The sequence below is a fragment of the Oncorhynchus nerka genome, linkage group LG5 (genome assembly GCF_034236695.1).
Source record: "Oncorhynchus nerka isolate Pitt River linkage group LG5, Oner_Uvic_2.0, whole genome shotgun sequence".
NCBI lineage: Eukaryota > Metazoa > Chordata > Actinopteri > Salmoniformes > Salmonidae > Oncorhynchus > Oncorhynchus nerka.
In genome coordinates, this window is record NC_088400.1 from 27,642,508 (window position 1) to 27,665,903 (window position 23,396).

The 23,396-nt window shown below is 42.9% G+C and overlaps 1 pseudogene; it reads left to right on the forward strand.

Moving 5' to 3' along the window:
- The window catches only part of LOC135571681 (F-box only protein 38-like), a 51,143-nt pseudogene extending 38,569 nt beyond the window's left edge, over positions 1-12,574 (forward strand).
- Positions 12,575-23,396: the final 10,822 nt, after the last annotated feature.

Here is a 23,396-nt window from a genome sequence, read left to right on the forward strand (position 1 = left end):
GAGGTATAACTGAAGTTGTAATCCTGTCAGGGTGGAGGTATAACTGAAGTTGTAATCCTGTCAGGGTGGAGGTATAACTGAAGTTGTAATCCTGTCAGGATGGAGGTATAACTGAAGTTGTAATCCTGTCAGGATGGAGGTATAACTGAAGTTGTAATCCTGTCAGGCTAGACAAGCAGCATTTACAGTCTCTGTTGGAAACAATGTGGTCACTTTTCACCTCTGCTATTTCAATATGTGTGTGTTTACATGAAGGAGAGTGAAAGAGGTCAAGGTTGAGGGCTGATTAATATAATAAATAAATATAATAAAGTACTATTACCTGAACAATGGCAGACACTTTCTACTGGTGGGACTGTTCTATTACTCAGTTCCTTCACAACAAGTGGCTAGCAATACAGCCTGAATCTAATCACCATGGAAACTAAAAATAATGTGTTGTCTGCTTTATATTACCTCAACATGCCTAGCAATTCTATTAACTGTCTAAATTTAGTTCAAGATGTATCTGTTGTTTTCCTCTTTTGCTGCTTTAACTTTGATACAGGCCTGGTGTTTAGCTGTTTCCTATAAATCAGTGGCGTGATCCTGATTTAATGCAGCACTTCATCGTGTCGGTTAGGTGGTTGATATTAGGCAGCTACGCAACAGAACGACCGATGCCTCCACACACCGCTTCAGTGTCATAAGCAGACGGTTCTATAAACAAGGATGATATTCATTAACATTGTGACAGTCTACAAAATGTGTACACAAATGAATGCAACGCTGTAGCGTCTTCCGACATGAAGTTATCTTTCATCAGGGTATGAAAAGGGAAATGTGAACACAACACCCCCCCCCCCCCCCCCGCCCTTAACCTATTTATACAACCAGTCATTTCTGGTAGACTTGTCTTTGGAAAAACAATGGTATTTTCCACCATATCTGTGTATTAATGCAGAATGCCATATTAGTACATGGATGGATGGTATAGATAGATTGATTGATTAAAATGAGGGGATGGGAGATGGAGACTGTGAGGGAGGGAGAGGAAACCGTCTGGAAGCCATCAAACCACAGAGCCTTTTCACATGACCCTGTAATGACCCTGGCTCTTCCTCCCCAGGGGACCCCCGTTCCCAGGGTCCATCTCACATGTACACCAGGGTGGGAGGGGAAACAAGGGGTTAAGTCCTCAGAGAATGACAAAGACCTCTTTCCAGATGCTCAAAGGAGGACAGACAGAAAACCCTGGCCTGATCATACACACACCTACATACTGTATTCTCTCTCTCCCTCTCACTCTCAGGAACACACACACAATACCACAGAGGTTGTTTGGTTCTCTTCTATACTGTCTATATGGGTGGGTGAGGTTATCTCCATACTTTGTCTTACCATCCTTTGGATGCTATAGCAGCTCAAGCAATTTTTCCGTAGCTACACCCTCACGTTCATGATTCCATCTCTCTCTCTCTCTCTCTCAGCATTCTGGGAATGCTTCAGTTGTTTTATAACTTCCTCCCTGGGTTGTAAAATGCTTTTCCTGCTGGGCTTATATGACTCCTCAAAAAAGATGCTAGATTGTCTTTTTGAAATCTCTGATTTATCTAGTCAATTTAATGCCCACTGTTCTTTGCCTCTTACATATTGCTAATTCCTTCTCTTATTTAATTGTGTGCATGTTTGATGCACATTCACAACCTTTGACACCTGGCTGAAGAAATTGCCCAATTATTGCTCAATTCTGTTTATCCATGAGCCGTATGAGCATAAGAAGGAACTTCACCCCCTGTGTAAGAAAGTCAGTCGTAAATCAGTAAGTTTATTATTCGTCTGTAGTGTTTTTAAGTCCATTATAGTTCTTGTTAATAGTGTATTATTCATCTGTAGTGTTTTAAGTCCATTATTGTTGTATTATTTTTCTTTAACCTTTATCTAACTAGGCCGGTCAGTTTAGAACAAATTCTTAATTACAATGACGGCCTACCCTGGCCAAACCCTAACCCGGACGACGCTGGGCCAATTGTGCGCCGCCCTATGGGAATCCCAATCACGGCCGGTTGTGATACAGCCTGGAATCGAACCAGGGTCTGCAGTGACGCCTCTAGCACTGAGATGCAGTGCCTTAGACCGCTGCACCACTCGGGAGCCCAAGATAGTGTATTATTCATCTGTAGTGTTTTTAAGTAAATTATAGTTCTTCATCATCTTTGTTTTATTTTCTGGCTATTCTAAAAAATAATTTACAATTCACTATCTAACCTACACACAAGCCAATGCGCAGACACACACACACACACACACACACACAACCTTCTTTGGCCCATTGTGATAAGAGATTCATCCTTTCTCAGAAATTCTCTCTCCGTCTTGAGAAATCCACCCAACCCAAATTACCAAAGTGCTGGGAATCCTGTGTTTATGGAAGGCATCTGAGGGAGCGTTGTGGGATCAGGCATGGGGGCAGGGCTCTGCTGTCCTGGATCTGGGATAGGATGAGAAACACAGCACATTGACCTACCATGGGGAAGATGGGGCATGTACTTTCAAGTCCAAACAAGACGGGCCCCCAAAACTAGAAATATGCTTAAAGTAAACAGTTTATTATGTAAGAGACGCATTGACAGCCTTTGATTTCACAGCTTATTTGACTGTCGCTTAGGCATTAGCACAATCGATCACAGTAATAATTTATCCTCTGGATGGTTTAGTTAGACAGGGATGCACAAAGTTGCTTCCATAAGTTGTCAAATACTACTCTGATCATAATGTCTCAATGTATATGCATGTGTTACAAAGTAAGGCCCACGTGAATGTTTACCATGACTATTCAATTAGCCTCTACTGTGACATTCATTTGTTTCTTTGTTCTTTGCCTCTGAATTCTGAGAGAGAGAGAGAGCTCAGAGGTACTAGAGAGGGCTGAGCTTCATCAACATCTGATTCATCCTCTGTGGTAGACACAGAGAGCAGGCAGAAGAGGGAGAAAGAAAAGAGGAGAGAGAGAGGGAGGCCCCCCCTCACCCTCCTCACGCTTCCTGCCTAGATGATTTAAGGAGATGGGGAGAAATGAGAGGGGACCTTAAAAGGCTATGTTTGGGCGTCCATTATCAGGCCATGGGTCTGTGTAAACACAGTGTCTGCCTGCACGTCTGTCTGTATATCTGTGGAGGTGAGCACTTTGGCACAAGCTTAGGCACTTCACAGTTAGAGACACTTGCACACACTCACTCACATACACACCAAAGTAAGCAAGTGCTGGCAATGTATTTTTCACCTTGTCACTTTCAAGTGATAGTTTCTTGACATCGGAGAAGAGTTGAAGTGAAAAGGTTTACAAATCATTTTGACAGATGTTTAGGCTGGAAAGGTCTTCAGTTATACGTTAAAATAGCCAGGTATTTAAACCAATGATATACAGAACATTACATTCATAACATCTAGCATATGCCATATACACGGCTCTTTCCATGACATACTGACCAGGTGAAAGCTATGGACCCTTATTGATGTCACTTGTTAAATCCACTTGAATCAGTGTAGATGAAGGGGAGGAGATAAATTATGGAAGGATTTTTAGGCCTTCAGACAATTGAGACATTGTGTATGTGTGCCATTCAGGGGGAGAATGGGCAAGACAAAAGATTTAAGTGCCTTTGAACGCGGTATGGTAGTAGGTGGGGGGGGGGGGGGGGGGGGATTGTTCATAATGTGTATAGCAAACTGTAGGCAAAGGTATATCCTTGCCTATACATGCATAGTAGTACAGACACCATGTGCACCATTGCTGTCGTATATGGCTAGATAACATTGATGTCATAACAACTACACTAGGTAAAACCGGATAAGTTCTAGCTACTCAAAACTTATGAGGAATCCCGAGTCCGTACGGGAGTTGCAGCGATGAGACAAGACAGTAACTGCTAACAAATGGATACCAAGAAATTGGGGAGAAAAAGGGGGTAAAAAATAATTTAAAAAATGAGGATCCTGATTTAATTATTTTGATTTCTCTATACATATAAACCACTGGTTCAAATAAATCAATATGGTGAAGTGAACACGACATCATCTTTATAAGTCAAAGTAATTTAATAAGTACTTGAAATGTTTGAGTTTAGCAGTCCACCTTACTTAGAAACTATGAATTATCATTACTCAAATGTAACTGTAAGTTTCCTTTTACTCATAGCCAGTCGATCAATAATATAACAAAACTTTTAGCAAAATAAAAATCATATTTAATTACAAATCCGTAGAAACTATGAGAATAAAAAAGGTTCTGAACTTTTGTGAAACATCACAGCACAGTTGAATTCGGAAAGTATTTCAGACCCCTGACTTTTTCCACATTTTGTTACGTTACAGCCTAACTCTAAAATTGATTATATTGTTTTTTCCCTCATCAGTCTACACACAATGCTCCATAATGACAAAGCAAAAACAGTTTTTGTTATAAAGAATAGAAAATTTAAGTACATAAGTATTCAGACCCTTTTACTCAGGACTTTGATGAAGCACTTTTGGCAGTGATTACAGCCTCGAGTCTTCTTGGCTATGACCCTACAAGCTTGGCACACCTGTATTTGGGGAGTTTCTCCCATTCTTCTCTGCAGATCCTCTCAAGCTCTCAGGTTGGATGGGGAGCGTTGCTGCACAGCTATTTTCAGGTCTTTCCAGAGATGTTCGATTAGGTTCAAGTCCAGGCTCTGGCTGGTCCACTCAAGGACCTTCAGAGACCTGTCCCAAAGCCACTCCTGCATTGTCTTGGCTGTGTGCTTAGGGTTTTTGTCCTGTTGAAAGATGAACCTTCACCCCAGTCTGAGGTCCTGAGTGGGTTTTCATCAAGGATCTCTCTCTACTTTGCTCAGTTCTTCTTTTACTCAACCCTGACAAGTCTCCCAGTCCCTGCCGCTGAAAAACATGCCCGCAGCATGATGCTGCCACCACCATGCTTCACCATAGGGATGTTGCCAGGTTTCCTCCAGACATGACACTTGGTATTAAGGCCAAAGAGTTCAATCTTGGTTTCATCAGACCGGAGAATCTTGTTCCTCATGGTCTGAGAGTCCTTTAGGTGCCTTTTGGCAAACTCCAAGAGGGCGGTCGTGCCTTTTTCTGAAGAGTGGCTTCCGTTTGGCCACTCTACCATAAAGGCCTGATTGGTGGAGTGCTGCAGAGATGGTTGTCCTTCTGGAAGGTTCTCCACAAAGGAACTCTGGAGCTCTGTCAGAGTGACAATCGGGTTCTTGGTCACCTCCCTGACCAAGGCCCTTCTCCTCCGATTGCTCAGTTTGGCCTGGCGGCCAGCTCTAGGAAGAGTCTTGGTGGTTACCATCTTCTTCCATTTAAGATTGATGGAAACCATTGTGCTCTTGGGGACCTTCAATGCTGCAGAAATGTTTTGGTACCCTTCTATGGACCATTCCTTCAACCTCATGGCTTGGTTTTTGCTCTGACATGCACTGTCAACTCTGGGGCCTTATATAGACAGGTGTCTGCCTTTCCAAATCATGTCCAATCAATTGAATTTACCACAGGTGGTAATCAAGTTGTAGAAACATCTCAAGGATGTTCAATGGACACAGGATGCACTTGAGCTCAATATTGAGTGTCATAGCAAAGAGTCTGAATAGGTATGTAAATAAGGTATTTCTGCTTTTATGAATTAGCAAAAATGTGCCTGGTCTCCCCTCTTCCCCCACTGTAAACGCCAATGTGCTGTCATTACTCACATTTTTTGAGGAAACCTGTTGCACTAAATATTTCTGAGTACAGTAACATAAAGTGATTTTATATTCATTACTGAAACCGATAGTCACTGTGACCCTGTAGGCCAGGGGTCCAGATTTGAGTTGTATCAGCTTGATATTCTTTATTAACGCCCCCCAATAAGCCACCCCTCCAATATAATTTCCCAGTGGGCCTTGCCTTTTTGAATGAATTGTGGAGTTACTACCCATGGCTGTATTTGTTAGTGACAGAGACATGGTTGTTGAATTTGTTAATTTTCAGTCCTGTGGCCTTCACCAAGTGAGTCCTATAGGCAAATGTTATCATTATAATTCAACTCTTTATGACAATACATTACATATCTCATAAAGTCTTATTTTGAGGCTTAGCTTAACTCGATTACAGTGGTCTGAAATTCATGGTTTGCAGGCCACATTAGGTCTGCAAGTAGGGTTGCTAAATTCCAGTAGCTTTCCCAAAATTCCCAGATTTTCAAAAAAAGGAGGATTTCCAGGAATCTTACATTTCCCAGATTTTCCAGAAATCTCGGTAGTAACAGAACTTTGCAACCCTACCTGCAAGTCACATTATTCTGCCTTGCAAAGTGATGTGTAATTCCTATTAGAATCCATCCAGAGTGGGGATATCCAACAGCTTAAATGTGTATCCACCAGCAGCCTGCATTCATAATGTCTGCCAGGGTCAGGAACAGTGGGAGGAGACTACCTAAACCATTTAAACTGGAATAACCATTTCAATAACAGTTGCAAAAAGTCTAACTAAATGATTGGATTAGTTTAAAAATGTATGTTATTTATCTTTGGGTAACATAAAATCAATCACCACATGCAAAAACACAGATATACAGTATATCTTTTTTTCAAAGAATCTACCTGCAGTAGAGCATACTGGGAAAAAGTTCATTCGTTATCATAACTTTTTTTTTTAAATTGTTGGTGTGACTTCTCATTTAGTTTTGAGTCAGTATCACAAACATTTAAGTAACAGTGACTTTGAGTTCAACTTACTAGAAGTATTTGAGTTGGAAATAGCTTTGGGTTTACAGTGTAATAGTAAAATGTTTTTAACAAGGAGCATGGGAAACAGGAAATGAATACAGAATGTGATGTTTATTGTTTTGGGTTAGTTATTAAGTGTCTGTGGTATCAGTATCATTAGACACAGAGCATGGGATAGTGTTGTGTTTGTTAGTAATGTTTTCCCGGCCTGTAGATATCTGTTTGGGTAAGACATCCGGGGTCCTGGATGAGACCTGTATATACAGTGCATTCAGAAAGTTTTCACACACCCCTTGACTTTCTCCACATGTTGTTGTGTTATATGCAGCCTGAATTGAAAATGGATTCAATTGAGATTTTCTGTCTCTGGCCTACACACAATACCCCATAATGTTTTTAGAAATGTATACAAATTACCCTGGCTGCAGCAATACTTCACTTTAGTCTCTGGTAGACTCCCAGCACGTTATTTAGGCAACACCTCACTTTAGTCTCTGGTAGACTCCCAGCACGTTATTTAGGCAACACCTCACTTTAGTCTCTGGTAGACGTTATTTAGGCAACACCTCACAGTCTCTGGTAGACTCCCAGCACGTTATTTAGGCAACACCTCACTTTAGTCTCTGGTAGACTCCCAGCACGTTATTTAGGCAACACCTCACTTTAGTCTCTGGTAGACTCCCAGCACATTATTTAGGCAATACTTCACTTTAGTCTCTGGTAGACTCCCAGCACGTTATTTAGGCAACACCTCACTTTAATCTTTGGTAGACTCCCAGCACGTTATTTAGGCAACACTTCACTTTAGTCTCTGGTAGACTCCCAGCACGTTATTTAGACAATATGGCAGCCATTCTTTGTGACTGCTCTTGGATTTTTCTGGCTTCTCCTTCACCTTCGCGCCCTTTTCCCTTTTATGTCAGTCAGCAGCATTCTGTGACTAGAAAAGGGAATGTATGCAGCCAGCCAACAAGAGAGCGAGAGGTGGAGGAGGGGCATGCACGTTGAGCGCAGAGACAAACTATCTGCCTTCCTGCAAGAGCCTGAAAGAGTGAATGCTTATCGAAAGTTCAGCTACATTTTCCGGCACAGAATTCCTTATAAGGGCAGAGGGAGGCTCCAGGAGAGGTTGGTTGAGACAACCTCGAGCTCTTTCGTCTTGGAGAGAGCTCCAAATTGCTCTGGAATTCTCCCCTTGTTTCTTCTTTATTTTCTTCACCTCTTTTTGGTTTTGCTTTCCCTCTTTGGACTAAACTGAAAACTCCTTCAGTTGAATTACAGGAGATTTATTGTACTCCTAAATAGACCTCATCATGGCAGCTTTTGGACACTTAGTTTGGACTCTTGTCTGTGAGAACAACGTAGAGCATGGCTCTGTATAGGTCATCTCACTAAGCTAGTCAGTATCTCTACAGGCCATGCCTTAGTCACAAAATTTGACACCGCTATCCATGAGCCCATACTGTTGAGTGTCCAGTTCCTGTGTGTGTCTGTGTGGAGTCTGCTGTCTGTCTGCTGGAACTAGTGTTGAACTGTTCTCTTCTATATCTATCCTATTTCATTGTGGGGTAAACAGCAGAGGTCTGCCGGGACACACTGAACTAAAGAGCAGGACATACACTGTATCCCATAGGTGAGAATCACATGCGGTCCCACAGTTACATCAACCTAATCCTCCTCAGAGTTCAGAAATCATAGTTGTGATAGACAGCTGATGTCACTTATTAGAAATGTTAATAATAATGCTTTCATGTAGAGTCTGGTGTGTCACTGTGAGTATCACAACTCCCATTTCTCATCCTGGGTCAACTCCCATCCCTCATCCTGGGCCAACTCCCATCCCTCATCCTGGGTCAACTCCCATCCCTCATCCTGGGTCAACTCCCATCCCACATCCTGGGTCAATTCCCATCCCACATCCTGGGTCAACTCCCATCCCACATCCTAGGCCAACTCCCATCCCTCATCCTGGGTCAACTCCCATCCCTCATCCTGGGTCAACTCCCATCCCACATCCTGGGTCAATTCCCATCCCACATCCTGGGTCAACTCCCATCCCACATCCTGGGTCAACTCCCATCGCTCACCCCGGGTCAACTCCTATCGCTCACCCCGGGTCAACTCCCATCGCTCACCCCGGGTCAACTCCCATCGCTCACCCCGGGTCAACTCCCATCCCTCACCCCGAGTCAACTCCCATCCCTCACCCCGAGTCAACTCCCATCCCTCATCCCGGGTCAACTCCCATCCCTCACCCCGGGTCAACTCCCATCCCTCACCCCGGGTCAACTCCCATCCCTCACCCCGGGTCAACTCCCATCCCTCATCCCACATCCCGGGTCAACTCCCATCCCTCACCCCGAGTCAACTCCCATCCCACATCCCGGGTCAACTCCCATCCCACATCCCGGGTCAACTCCCATCCCTCATCCCGAGTCAACTCCCATCCCTCATCCCGGGTCAACTCCCATCCCTCGCCCCGGGTCAACTCCCATCCCTCATCCCGGGTCAACTCCCATCCCTCACCCCGGGTCAACTCCCATCCCTCACCCCGAGTCAACTCCCATCCCTCACCCCGAGTCAACTCCCATCCCTCACCCCGGGTCAACTCCCATCCCTCAACCGGGGCAACTCCCATCCCTCATCCCGGGTCAACTCCCATCCCTCACCCCGGGTCAACTCCCATCCCTCACCCCGGGTCAACTCCCATCCCTCACCCCGGGTCAACTCCCATCCCTCACCTCGGGTCAACTCCCATCCCTCATCCCGGGTCAACTCCCATCCCCGAAGGGCACAGTCAGTATGTCTGTCTAAGTTGGCTGAAAGTCACCGAGGGGAAGGCTGTGTATCAGATGATATCAGATCCAAGGAAATTTGTTTGAAACCTTCCCATCCCCAGCGTCCCACAACATCACTTCCCCCCGCGATAGAATAAGCTGATAGTGTGTTCTTTACTCTAATTCCATTATGGGTGTTGTTGACTCAGAGTTGTATTTTTACAACCAAGCACAATCACTAAATAAGTTACTGTAACTAAAATCAGATATAGTCTCTGAGCTCCATGGGAGTTTCCTCCTCCCCCCTCCCCCTGTTTCTCCTCCTCCTTCTCCTCCTCGTGGTGGCTGAGGTCTGATGTTGGGAGGCAGGGCACTGTGGTGTCCTGACCTTAGTGATTCCCAGAGGCCCAGGGAGCTGGTAACCATGACACACAGTGACACACATTCTGCCCCTACAACTAGCAACTAGCATAAACTAGCATAAACACCAACTAGCAACTAGCATACATAAACTACCAACACATAAACTACCAACTAGCATAAACACAACACACATCTACAGTCAGTTAAATTGTTATTATAATGTTAAAATATTTAACTGGTTATCTTATCTAACGTATATGATTACACCTGTCTACATTCTAAATAAATAGAAATAAGAATCTCCTGAGAAATGGTGCATGCCGACTTTAATTGAGAAAGGAGTGGGAGCAAGGCTAACAGGATGAGAAATGAGAAGTACCTATGCAGTGATTGAGCAAGAGATTTCAGAGTGGTATAGCTGAGGGAGGAATCCTGGATGTAGCATGAAGAGTAGAGGAAGTGTGTTTAGAACAGAGAGAGAGAGGGAGATGGTTGGGGTTTGGCTGGGTGTCCTGCAGGTAGGGGCTTAGTTTGGGTGATGCTGCTGGCACTCTACCCCATCTGCAGTTGCTGTGAGAAGAACGTGCTGGAACAGGAGATGGCACCACACCCTTACAGTCATTACGGCAGCATCTCTTAACAACATGCTGCTGATAAGAACTCTCTGTGGCCACAATCCAACATGGCTGAAGCTCCTGGAAAATCAGTGCCACGGGCATCCCAAAACATCCCCAGTACACCAATCCCTAGCAGTGAGGGACCGGGATATAGATAGGGGTAGGGTGGGATGGGCTAACAACTTGCACACAGGTGGGTGGGCTGTTGTGTGCAATGACGGGGGGTTGGGAAGCTACAGGGAGGAATGCTAGTGGGAGCAGGGAGCAAAGGGAACACGGACAGGATGGAGCAGCGTTTAAATATGCAGGCAGGAAGGCAAGCAGGGGTCAAAGTCGTTTCCTGTTCCCCAACAATAACGTTTACAACCCCCACATTCCCCAACATACAGCCAGCCAGCCTCACTCTTTATGGTACCACCTCTCTTACAGTTTCCAATTAGAAAATAACTGTACAGACAAGACAACTTTCACAATTGAGTTCAGAATGTGTGCTTCATGTTGTTTGGTGAATGCCCTTAAGAATCTTTCCGTTGCTCTTTTTTCCCTACAGGTCAGTCTGAGCTGGGGTCTTAGACAAGAAACAAACCAGAGAGGTTCTAACACCATCCACTTTGCTAGTCAAAACAACCCTTTTTTTTAGTGATGTGAAGAGAAGACAGGTAAGGTATGATTGGGTGGGTGGGTGTGCCAGAACATTGGCATTGATATTTTACTGTGTAACTCTATTGCTTGGTCCTCAGGCCCCAGGTGCAGTGCTGCATCTCTGGTCAATTGGGAGTCTGAGATGAAGCACTGTAGCTCGGGAAGGAGGGTGCTGCTACAGCGGGGTGAGCAGTCTGGAACAAAGGGATAGCTCTGTCTATCTCTATGCCTTATAATCATGGAGACCATGCATGGAAGCTGTTATTGTGGCAATATGTTCTCAGAATATTAGGGAGGGAGGACCCCCGTGACTGGTTCTGCCCCTCCCAGTCTCTCTCTCTTGCTCTCTTTTGCTTTCTCTCTCTCTCTCTCTCTCTCTCTCTCTCGCACTCTCTCTCTCTGTCTCTCACAGGTCTGGACACATATCTGAGATACCAAATAATCATTCCACCCATGATGTTAACATGTTAATGGACCATTAAAGACTAGTTCCTGGTGTGTTTTCCATGCTATAATTTATCTTCTCCTCCTGAGTGCATTTACAGCATTACCCTGGGCTTTTCCTCGCCCCCGGGGTCCAGTTTTCCCAGGAATCCCTTGGGTAATCACAACGGGGATTCCTGGAAATACTGTTCTTGGGGGTGGGGCTTGACTACATGGATCTGGGATAGTAATACAATCTGCTTGTAAGATGTTCCACAGGCATGTGGTTGCATCGTAATGTCATGTGAAAATGATATGACTGGGGAAGGACGATAAATAAACAGATGGAACTAGCTACTGCATACGGTACAGAATATCTTGATGCAAGGCCATTCTGGGTACATACTCTGATGTAAATTAAGCTACACCATTTTATATGCATTTCACTGTCAGAGGATCTTAATAAAGGCATATCATGTTATATAACAGCTATTTATAACTCCACTTTTTTCTTATTTTTTTATGGGCAATGTTGCCACTGTGCAAATGTTAAAACTCAATAAAAGTTAACAATTCCAACATGTCTATCTCAGTCTTTCAACTTTATTGCAACACTGCAATTTTGATCATAATGTAAACTTGCTGGAATGACCCAAATCTAATTCTGGACAAACTGCCAAATATGAACACAGTGCCCTCTACGTGTAGATATCAACACTACACATTGCTTGTCAAAATCTTCACCACAAGGGGTCAGAGTTGAGCCACTTCCTTACATGTACTAGGGGTAGGCCATCATCCTACATGTGCTACATCAGATTGCCATTATGGCAGACCAAAAATATTTGAGTCTTAACATATTTTAGTTCACATGGAGTAGCATTTAGACAGAGGAAATGTGTATGAGTGTTTGTGGGCACTATTCTTTGGAGCAGGAGTCCCTTCTACTGAGGAGGGATTGGAGCAGGAGTCCCTTCTACTGAGGAGGGATTGGAGCAGGAGTCCCTTCTACTGAGGAGGGAGGGGGGCAGGAGTCCCTTCTACTTCCAATTTGTAAGTCGCTCTGGATAAGAGCGTCTGCTAAATGACTTAAATGTAAATGTAATTCTACAAACATCTTCAAGATGACAAGGAGCGTGTACCCCAAACGTGATGTTCTGTGTCCAAGACGAGTTGAAACAATGTGTTAGTTTTAGACAAATAGATCTCCTTTGGTAGGAAAACTTAAATCACTTTTGTATGTGTCAATTTATTAAAATGGGTAACTTGGACAAAGCTCATATGACTACAGGCAGGGGACTGTACAATGTTAATATAATATGTGAAACAATAAAAACCTTTATTTGGGCACTGGGAAAAGGGAGAATAAAGTGCTTTGACATGAAATCATTTATGAAGAGATTTAGAAAATCTCTGGGAATGTAGCGTTCTTTTGGGCTCCAGAAACAGGTGCTATACAACCTTACCCCTTCAGGCATTCAGGAAGAACATGCGTCAAAGTAGGCGGGTAGATAGTCACATTCGTAATAGCTTCGCTACACAATATCATCTGTTCATCCATTGACCGTCTACTAGACATAGAACATTGTGTGGGCTGCAGAAATCTGAGCTTTCTCCAGCCTGGTATAGGAAAGACGAGCACCCCCTCGGTAAATGGTCCCTAGCTCTGCTGTCGCCTGCCTGCAGTCAGTTGTAAGAGGGTCTTCACGGGAGGGGGAATGTAACAGGCACAGCGTATGAGTAGGAAGGCAGGTAACGAGAGACAGGGAGAGGGTGGCCCTTTAAAACTCACTCCCTTCAAGGTTATCTGGAGACACCTCTGGGATCTCATCCAATCAACAGGAGACTCCTCAGGGACCTCTTTCAACCATCTGGAGACTCCTCGGGGATCTCTTTCAACCATCTGGAGACTCCCCAGGGACCTCTTTCAATCATCTGGAGACTCCTCGGGGATCTCTTTCAACCATCTGGAGACTCCCCAGGGACCTCTTTCAATCATGTGGAGAATCCTTAGGGACCTCTTCCAACCAACTGTGGAAGCCCATTCCTCAAAGGAGGGTGGGGGAGGGGAGTGCACACACACAAGGCACTTCTGGGATGCCTATATGCTGTAAGCTCTTGGTCATGTTTGGCTCTACTTGCCAACTGGAATCCACTACTGTGTTGATTTGAAATGTTAATGCTGTTCCCTGTGAGAAACAGTGGAGACACAGAGAAGGTAATGTAATTCACAGCAGTAAATAAACATATTCATACTTTGAATCTGTTGACTTCAATGGCTCTTTGTAAGACTGTGGGTGGCCGTATGTATCAGAGAGGACTTGTATTTGCTGTGGAGATGAACTGCTGCATTCAAGATAGACAAAGATGTTAGCAATATGAATAAAACAATTATCAGCATCAAATGACAATACTTAAACCATTAATAGATACATAATGAAGTTAACACTTTACTCTTAGTGGCATTCTCTGAACTTTGCCTCTTTGGACTGGGGTATTAGCATTTCCCAGATTCCATGTCAACCATGCTATGTCACAGCTCAGCTAACTCACTAGGCTCTAAATGTTATCCACGGTAAACAAAAGCTTTCTAAAGTAACCTATGAAAGGTAGCATAGCATGTGTCCCACCAATGAATGAGAATTCAAATACAACAAACATATAACCTTGTAGATAAGGCCTAGCTGTTTCATGCTATCTGATTAAGTTGGTCTGGTTAATCTGCTCCTCCTGCTATCTGCTCCCTCCCGTTGAGTCATCAATGGGAGGGGCACACTTAGCGTTGAGGCACTTGAATACACACCCAAACTCCCTTACCTGCTGATAAAGCTGACTGCAACACACCTTGAATTGGGTTCGGCCCAGTTCAACCCCCTCGCTGAGTCACCAGCTGCTGTCAAGGCCTTGGAATCAGAGGCAGAACAAGCTGAGTCTAACTTTCCACTATTCCAAAACCATTTCAACTTCAACATCATCAAATCTCCTCTGCTTAGTCTAATACAGTGACAACTGCAAGATAACAAAAACAATTTAGTCCAATCAATGTAAACTAAATATGATATGTGTGCGTGCGTGTGTGTGTGTGCACATTCATGCAAGTAGAAAAACATGTTGACTCACCCTACTTGAACAGAAATGCCAATATCTTCTCTTTCACGTTCACAAAACGGTCTTTCACTTATACGTACACGCTTCTATTTTTTGTTGTCCAGGGCTAACTGGCTAAAATGCTTGCTAGCCTAACTTCCATTCGTGGGAAATGTTAGCTAGTTAACATTAGCCTTCTACATTTAGCTACACATTGAACTTCCATCATCTCAGGCCAGGGGCACAACAATGTATGAATTAATGGTTAGATCTGAATCACCGTTATAATCATCGGCCAGTACAGAGAATTAAGTAAAACCACAAGTTCAAATCTCCATCCATGGATAATTTAGGAAGGGGACAATTTTGGTCAGAGAGGTGACCAAGAACCCGATGGTCACTCTGACAGAGCTCCAGAGTTCCTCTGTGGAGATGGGAAATCCTTTCAGAAGGACAACCATCTCTGCAGCACTCCACCAATCAGGCATTTATGTTAGAGTGGCCAGACAGAAGCCACTCCTCAGTAAAAGGCACATGACAGCCCACTTGGAGTTTGCGAAAAGGCACCTAAAGGTCTCTCGGACCATGAGAAACAAGATTCTCTGGTCTGATAAAACCAAGATTGAACTCTTTGGCCTGAATGCCAAGCATCACGTCTGGAGGAAACCTGGCACCATTCCTATGGTGAAGCATGGTGGTGGCAGCATCATGCTGTGGGGATGTTTTTCAGAGGCAGGGACTGGGAGACTTGTCAGGATTGAGGGAAAGATGAACTGAGAAAAGTACAGAGAGATCCTTGATCAAAACCTGCTCCAGAGCGCTCAGGACCTCAGACTGGGGCAAGAGTTTACATTCCAAGAGGACAAGGACCCTAAGCACACAGCTAAGACAAGAGTGGCTTCGGGACAAGTCTCTGAATGTTCTTGAGTGGCCCAGCCAGAGCCCGGACTTGAACCCAATCAAACATCTCTGGAGAGGCCTGACAAAAGCTGTGCGATGCTCCCCATCCAACCTGAAAGAGTTTGAAAGGATCTGCAGAGAATGGAAGAAACTCCCCAAATACAGGTGTGCCAAGCTTGTAGCATCATACCCAAGAAGACTCAAGGCTGTAATCGCTGCCAAAGGTGCTTCAACAAAGTACTTAGTAAAGAGTCTGAATAATTATGTAAATGTGATTTTTTTTTTTATATATATACATTTGGAAAAAAATCTAAAAACCTGTTTTTGCTTTGTCATTATTGGGTTTCGTGTGTAAATTGACGAAGAACATTTTTTATTTCAGAATAAGGCTGTAACATCATAAAATTTGGAAAAAGTCAAGGGGTCTGAATATTTTCTTACTGCACTGTACATATACACAAAGCAGTACCAGCAAGACTGAGCAAGACCCAGAGATTATGTTCTAAAGAAAATACATAGATTTAGTCAAACATAACATTGTCCTCTCTGATGATGTGTTGAATGCTTCAGTCAGGGCTGCATTCACACACAACTGTAGCAGAGAGAGTGGGCTTCCCCTAGGGGCAGCTCATCTTTTTATAGCCTCCCTCATTGATAAAAAGTCTTTCCAGCTACTGTGCCAGCTTTCTCCTCCCATCATCCATCTTTATCCCTACAAGGTTTCAGGGGAGAGATATACAGGAAGTGTGTGGGGTGGGGTCTCTCTACCCGCATGGACGACCTCATATTTTATAATGAAAGTGGTAGCATAGATTCTGTGTATTCCTACATGTATATGACCCACTTTAGGCCACATGTAAGATGATACAGTGCCTGGGCACTGCAAGGCTTAGAAAGACACCCACACAGGAAACCTACAAAGAAGTGAAAAGGAAAATACGGTCACACAAAGCCATCCTATACCAAACAACTTGGCAAAAAACAATCTGAGGTGATTTGCTGCTTCATACCAGCACATAAATGAGCTGGTTTGAGATAAAGACAGGATTAGGTTATGTAGCAGGAAAGGTTTACCTAATATGTGGGACATAAAGAAAGCAGCATTGTTGTGTTACTGTGCATGGGGGTATTTCACTGACCCAATCCTTTCACATGACTTAAGGAGGTAAAGTACACCGCCTAGCTATTGGTAGGCTACACACAGTGGTGGAAAAAGTATCCAATTGTCATACTGTAGTAAAAGTAAAGACACTGTAATAGAAAATGTCTCCAGTAAAAGTAAACATATTTTAATATAAAATGTCTCCAGTAAAAGTGAAAGTCACCCAGTAAAATCATACTTGAGTAAAAGTCTAAAACTATTTGGTTTTAAATATACTTAAGTATCAAAAGTAAATGTAATTGCTCAAATGCACTTAAATATAAAAAGTACAAATTCCTTATATTAAGCAAACCAGACGGCACGGTTTTCTTGTTTTGTTTAATTTACGGATAGCCAGGGGAACACTCCAATACTCAAGACATCATTTACAAACGAAGCATGTGTTTAGTGAGTCTGCCAGATCAGAGGCAGTAGCGATGACCAGGGAATATAAACATTTTCCTGTCCTACTAAGCATTCAAACTGTAACGAGTATGATAGGGTGTATGATAGTGAAAATGTATGGAGTAAAAAGTACATTATTTTCTTTGGGAATGTACTGAAGTAAAAGTCTAAGTTGGCTATAAACTGGAAAATGAGGTGGGCAAGCATTTCTGAGGTGACTTTATGCACTGGAAAATAACAGTAGCCTATTGTACCATCAACAGTAAACAACATAATTGAGAGACTATAAAAAGGGAAAACATTTTTTTTGTATTGATCAGGTTGGCTGACCGACAGAAACATCTGCATATGGTGGGGGGTGGTATTATTGGAGGGGGATATTTATTCGTGTTCACAAATAGACCATTCTGTAGGCCTATTTTGTTGCAACAAAAATTGCAACGTTCTGCCAACCAGCTGAGGAATGGATATGACAGATAGAAATGTAATAATTGTGTTCATACACAATGCTGTCGCGCAGTTTCACATGGACGCTACATCTGTCATATTGTGGGGCATAGTACAATGTTCACATCGCAGATGATAACGTTTCTGTTTCACAGTGAACACAAACGTTACACCCTGCTGCTATAAATGTAGCATTCCGCACATCAATTGTACAACCTGTAATCGCGGGTGAATATCGAACGTCCAATCAGCAGCTGAGATACAATGCGGCCTTGATAAAACTGGACACACTCTTTTCACGCCACTTCGATACAAAGTGATTTTCGTGGCAGGTTAGGGGAGCATTTTCGCTAACCCTTTTCCCAACCTTAACCTCAATCTCCTAACCTTATACATTTCCTAACCTGTCGTGTTTTCCTAGCCTGCTACCAAAAAGTCACTTCGGTATGGAAGTGGCGTGAAAAGAGTGTTAGCCTTGTTAAAAGGTTACATTTTGTCCTAAAGACATCCCCTTCCCATGTGGAATGCTGAAATCATGTTCTGAAATATGCACTGCAGACGCAAATCCTTGGGGATCTGGTCCATATTATGTCTTCACTGTTCATGTATTTGCAGAAGCTGATGATGTACAAGATGTGGCTAAACAACATTACAAAGACAAATAAATGACTAGGATTAGGATAACAACATAGTTATCTTCAATTAAAATGTCTGTGAAATTAGATGTGTGGTGGTGCTGCTACTCAATTTTAACCTGGCAAGAGAGAGCTGAGCAGCAGAGCTTTTAACAATCCTTCAGCCCTTCCCCCACACCACACCAGCAGCCTAGGCTCAGTCTACTGTACAATAGCAACCAGGTCATGTCAATAGGGGATAAGTTGAGCCAAAGGGATAAGTTGAGCCACCCTTGTTTCTAAGAAACCATACACAAAATGAATCAATTGAACAAGGAAGGCTCTAAAAATGATCAAAGACTCCAGCCACCCGTCATAGACTGTTCTCTATGCTACCGAAAGCAGCGGCACCGATGTACCAAGTCTGGAACTAACAGGACCCTGAACAGCTTCTACCCCCAAGCCATAAGCCATATTTATTCCTTGTGCTATTATTTTTCTATTCTTTCTCATTTTTTTCCCTCTGTGAGGGGCCTGTAAGTAAGCATTAACACTCAGTGAAGGCTCATCAGAGGAGGAAGGGGAGGACCATCCTCCTCAGTGAATTTCAAAATATAAAAAATAGTGAAACATTTATAAAGTTATCATATTTAGATAAAACTATTCTAAATATATTCATGTCACCAAATAATTGATTAAAACACTGTTTTGTAATGAAGGTCTACAGTAGCCTCCACGGCACTCTGTGGGGTAGCACCGTGGCGTAGCCGGAGGACAGCTAATTTCTGTTCTCCTCTGGGTACATTGACTTCAATACAAAACCTAGGAGGCTAGTGGTTCTCACCCCCTTCCATAGAGTTACACAGTAATTATGGCAACTTCCGGATTACGTCCTACAACCTATCAGAGCTCTTGCAGCATGAACTGACATGTTGTCCACCCATTCAAATGATCAGAGAATGAATCTAGTACTGAAAGTTTAAACTACAGCTAGCTAGCACTGCAGTGCATAAAATGTGGTGTGTAGTTGACTCAAAGAGATAGAAAAACAACAGTTGTACAGTTTTTAACAAATTAATTTCTTAAAAAATGAAGGAGAAGCAAGAATGCAGCCAGCTAGTTTAGCCTACTCAAACACCCAGCTCAAATAGATAGATGCTATGTTACCTAGCTGGCTATGGCTATCCAACACTGGAACTCTTCTAAGTCAAGGTTTTATTAATTTATTGCCACCGGGACCTGACGGTATAACTGCTAAACTGCTTGCTAATTGTACACTGTACTGCATGATTGTAGCGGGTTTACTAACGCGTTAGTTCTAGTAGATGTTGTTGACTTGGCATTAGCTAATATACTGACAACGACGTAGGCTGTGTGTAGCAGTTATGATATGAAGGTTTGGCTTGGAAAGTTTTTTTTGCCTGGTCACTGACAGCTGATTTGTTGTGCAATGAAGTCCACAAGCGAAGGAAAGAGGTGAGAGGAGGAGAAGGCATAGATGCGAGAAGGAATTATGCAACAATCTGGTTGCTATGAAAGTGAACTGTGTTTGCGTGTGATCACGGGTGTATTCATTCCCCCAATTCTGTTGAAAACATTTTCTTAAACGGAACAAAACTGGGATAAACATAACTAAATTTGTCCCATAGAAACTATTGTTTGGAAATGTTGGACTAATGATTACACCCTAGATCAGCCAGATGCAGGCAATATTGTGCAAAGCAGTATTGAATGTGTCAATGTCTGTCACCTTGATTACTCAAATTTTTCATAGGTTAGGTTGTAGCAACCTCATGATGGGTATAGTAACATTTGAGTATGCTCGTAAAAAACATGTGCGTCCTCCCTCATCATTAACACCATTAGGATTATTTCCAGGGATACACATCATCCTGAAATATATGTACAGTTGAAGTCTGAAGTTTACAAACACTTAAGTTGGAGTCATTAAAACTCATTTTTCAACCAACAATAACTATATAACTATAACAAACTATAGTTTTGGCAAGTCGGTTAGGACATCTACTTTGTGGATGACACAAGTAATTTTTCCAACAATTGTTTACAGACAGATTATTTAACTTATAAATCACTGTATCACAATTCCAGTGGGTCAGAAGTTTACATACACTAAGTTGACTGTACCTTTAAACAGCTTGGAAAATTCCAGAAAATGATGTCATGGCTTTAGAAGCTTCTGATAGGCTAATTGACATCATTTGAGAGTCAATTGGAGGTGTACCTGTGGATGTATTTCAAGGCCTACCTTCAAACTCTTTGCTTGACATGGGAAATCAAAAGGAACCAGCCAAGACCTCAGAAAAAAAATTGTAGACCTCCACAAGTCTGGTTCATCCTTGGGAGCAATTTCCAAACGCGTGAAGGTACCACATTCATCTGTACAAACAATAGTATGCAAGCATAAACACCATGGGATCACGCAGCCGTCAGACCGCTCAGGAAGGAGAAGTGTTCTGTCTCCTAGAGATGAACATACTTTGGTGTGAAAAGTGCAAATCAATCCCAGAACAATAGCAAAGGACCTTGTGAATATGCTGAAGGAAACAGGTACAAAAGTATCTATATCCACAGTAAAACAAGTCCTATATCGACATAACCTGAAAGGCTGCTCAGCAAGGAAGAAGCCACTGCTCCGAAACCGCCATAAAAAAAACAGACTATGGTTTGCAACTGCACATGGGGACAAAGATCATACTTTTTGGAGAAAAGTCTTCTGGTCTGATGAAACAAAAATAGAACTGTTTGGCCATAATGACCATTGTTATGTTTGGAGGAAAAAGGGGGAGGCTTGCAAGCCGAAGAACACCATCCCAACCGTGAAGCACGGGGGTGGCAGCATCATGTTGTGGGGGTGTTTTGCTGCAGGAGGGACTGGTGCACTTCACAAAATAGATGGGATCATGAGGAACAAAAATGATGTGGATATATTGAAGAAACATCTCAAGACATCAGAGGAAGTTAAAGCTTGGTTGCAAATGGGTCTTCCAAATGGATAATGACCCCAAGCATACTTCCAAAATTTGGACAAAATGGCTTAAGGACAACAAAGTAAAGGTATTGGAATGGCCATCACAAAGCCCTGACCTCAATCCTATAGAAAATCTGTGGGCAGAACTTGAAAAGCGTGTGCGAACAAGGAGGCCTACAAACCTGACTTAGTTACACCAGTTCTGTCAGGAGGAATGGAACAACATTCACCCAACCTATTGTGGGAAGCTTGTGGAAGGCTATCTGATATGTCTGACCCAAGTTAAACAATTTAAAGGCAATGCTACCAAATACTAATTGAGTGTATGTAAAATTCTGACCCACTGGGAATGTGATGAAAGAAATAAAAGCTGAAATAAATCACTCTACTATCATTCTGACATTTCACATTCTTAAAATAAAGTGGTGATCCTAACTGACCTAAGACAGGGAATTCTTTACTTGGATTAAAAGTCAGGAATTGTGAAAAATGAGTTTAAATGTATTTGGCTAAGATGTATGTAAACTTACGACTTCAACTGTTTTGTTAGAAATAATATTATATTACACTTGACAGAGTGAGGCTGAATGTAAAAAAGGACTCAACTTATCCCACTCTTCCCTATATCTTTTGTCAAATTGATTTCAAAAGTAGTTTTTTTCATTTGAGCTAACCCTAACTCTTTTCCTAACCTTAACCTATTTCTTAAAAGCTGTATCCCTTCGAGACAAAACCCAGCAACCAGGCTTCACCACCTCATACAATGGACCCTTCCCTCTCTAACACCTCCCAGCATTATACAATAGTTCTCTAATTCCACTTTCTAGTGCCCACATGCAGCTGAAATTCTTTGTTTTGTGGGTGGTGCCTGCCTGCTTTTTAGAGGGAGAAAAGGTATAATGGAGGGCAAGGCCAGAGAGAGAGCTAGGGTTTAGTTAGTATGGCATAGGTATTACATTACACCGTAGTAGCAGCTCTAGCAGGCAGTCATGTCTAGAAGGGATACATATTTTATTTTAGAGAACCGTAACCTAATTCTCCTAACCTGTTACATTAATTCTCCTAGTCTGCTACGAAAATACCATTTTAGCATAAACTGTATCCCATCTAGACAAAACCCCATCAGGGAGAGGGAAAGGGGGGAGCCAGAACAGCATGTGATACCTCCCAACCACTCGATCTGCCTGTATCACGTCGAGGCCATTCCGAAGCAGCCTTTTATGAAGAGGCGGCACCGAGGTGTTATATAAATCCTCTATTACTGAGATGGTGAATTAATCTGGATCCTGAATGGGATTGGTTAATTAGCAAAATAATAATAATTATGAATACTGTTTTTCAAAATACTATCCTTTCCAAGACACTGGGGTACTGCTGTGGGTCAATAATGGTTGAATTGAACAGTTTGAAATGGCGGATGATATCGTACCTTTAAAATGTCAACAGTGACAAATTGTGAGATTCAAGTTTGACCTACTGTTTTTATTTACCTAGCTCACATACTAGCCTTATTTTTTTACTCTCTCCACAGTGCCACCCCTTTTGTCCAGCCAGAAGGCTGTCTGGGGCCTCTCTCTTTCTCTGCAAACAGCTGCTTTCTGCATGTGTTCACCTCACAATGGATAAAATGACAAACATGCCTCATTCACCCTGCCGCAACCCTTGTGCGGTTGTGTCTTCCTAGCCTGGAGAATGACGTCTCACAGACCTCTCTCTCTTGGTCTAAAAACCCTCCCATCCTCCACTCCATCCATTTCTCTAAGCAGTCTGGTGTCTAGTGAGCCATGGTTGACAAATCCCTGGCCACACACAAGGTCCCTTCTAGGACTCTGACTTTCCAAAGGCGGTTAGGTATTTACACAAAACCAGAAAACAAAACTGGGGGATATAGTGCCAGTGTGCTATTGAGAGATACAGCATCTTAGATCACTTCACTTTTGCTACATATCCTACCAGCTTTGGAAGTGACCATGCAGGATTGGCAATGCACTATGACTACACTGACAGATCCTGCAAACACCCAACAATGTTGTTAGGGGGAGGTTTAATCTAATAGATGTCAACTTTTACTTGAAATAGTACCATTTCCATGCTGTGTGTGTGTGGGGGGGGGATACCTTCTGTTGCATTGCACTTTGCTCCTAAACCCATTGTGTAGTTCTCACATTCCTTCACAGTTGTCCCACTAACCCTTGACACTACCATTGTCCTACAAGTGTATAATGAGGCATATGAGTCTCATACAGAGGACTTA